This window comes from Pundamilia nyererei, unplaced genomic scaffold (assembly GCF_000239375.1).
Source record: "Pundamilia nyererei isolate P.nyererei 1_Seehausen unplaced genomic scaffold, PunNye1.0 scaffold00575, whole genome shotgun sequence".
Lineage (NCBI taxonomy): Eukaryota > Metazoa > Chordata > Actinopteri > Cichliformes > Cichlidae > Pundamilia > Pundamilia nyererei.
The window spans coordinates 1-1,129 of record NW_005187976.1 but is presented as its reverse complement, the minus strand read 5'-3'; the positions used below and the strand labels follow the sequence as shown (position 1 = coordinate 1,129).

The following is a 1,129-nucleotide window of genomic DNA, read 5'->3' as shown; positions in this document are numbered from 1 at the left end:
CACCAGCTGTAGCCAGACTGACACCGTGGGACTACTCCACTCCAACCCTGTCCAGTGCGCCAACGAGTGTGGTGAAAATAGCAGCTGCGGTCGTTGTATCTGTCATCGGCACCAACTCCACGAACTCCTCTGTAACGGTCAATGTGTCATCAACTCCGCGGATGAAAATTGCCAGTTGCGGAACATCTGTAATGTCCATGCCTTCATCAATTGCAACTGAAAACGCAATAAATAACTTTACTTTTTGCTTCAACTGGCTGTCCAAATCCTCTGAAAGATCAGAAATCCTGTTGGCAACTGTGTTTCTTGTCAGGCTGATATTTACAAAGGCCTGGCGCTTTTCAGGGTACACTATCTCCGATGCCTTCATTATACGTTTTTAGAAATTCACCCTCAATAAATGGTTTTGATGCTAGTGCAATTTCATTAATGATGAGGTAGCTAGCTTTCACTGCATTGTCACTGATGTCTAGGCTGTGAGTAAATACAGACAGCTGTTTCTTCAGACCCACCAACGGTTCATTCACCTTCTCTCTACTTCACTGTCCTTGAAAGTTGTCATATTTGTCGGCATGAAGACTCACATAGTGGTGACGGAGGTTATATTCTTTCAGATCTGCAACATGCTGGGAACGCATACATACAAACATACAGTTTTCCTATTCATTTTCGTAAATAAATGGGAGGATTGATTGTGATATATGTGATAAGACTTTTAAAGATCCAGATTTCCTGAAGGAACACCGGCAGATCAACATTAGAAAAGGACAGCACGAGTGAAGCTACTGTAAAAAGTGTTTTTGTTATTTTTATTATCTAAATTCAACTTCTTTTAAAACCTCACAAGTGTGTAATCAAAATGCCCACCTTGTTAATTGTCCTGAAAAGCTTTATAAGCCGGACAATGAATCAGTGATGTTGCAGTCTTTCACAGCGATGGTGGTATAGTGGCGAGCATAGCTGCCTTCCAAGCAGTTGACCCGGTTTCGATTCCCGGCCATCGCAGTTGGCACGCGCAGTGCTTTTCAAGCATGTGGACTGCATACTGTTTTACGCTAAAAACGTTCTCCGCTCTTTCTGCAAATGCTTACAATGTCAGGCCAGGTGCATTCTTCATCGGCCTCGCTGC

At 43.2% G+C, this 1,129-nt stretch overlaps 1 non-coding gene across 1 annotated transcript; it reads left to right on the top strand.

The window, feature by feature from the left end:
• Window positions 1–933: 933 nt before the first annotated feature.
• Window positions 934–1,005, top strand: trnag-ucc (transfer RNA glycine (anticodon UCC)). The gene has a single exon. It is a non-coding gene; the product is annotated as a tRNA-Gly (tRNA).
• The last annotated feature ends 124 nt before the right edge of the window (window positions 1,006–1,129 follow it).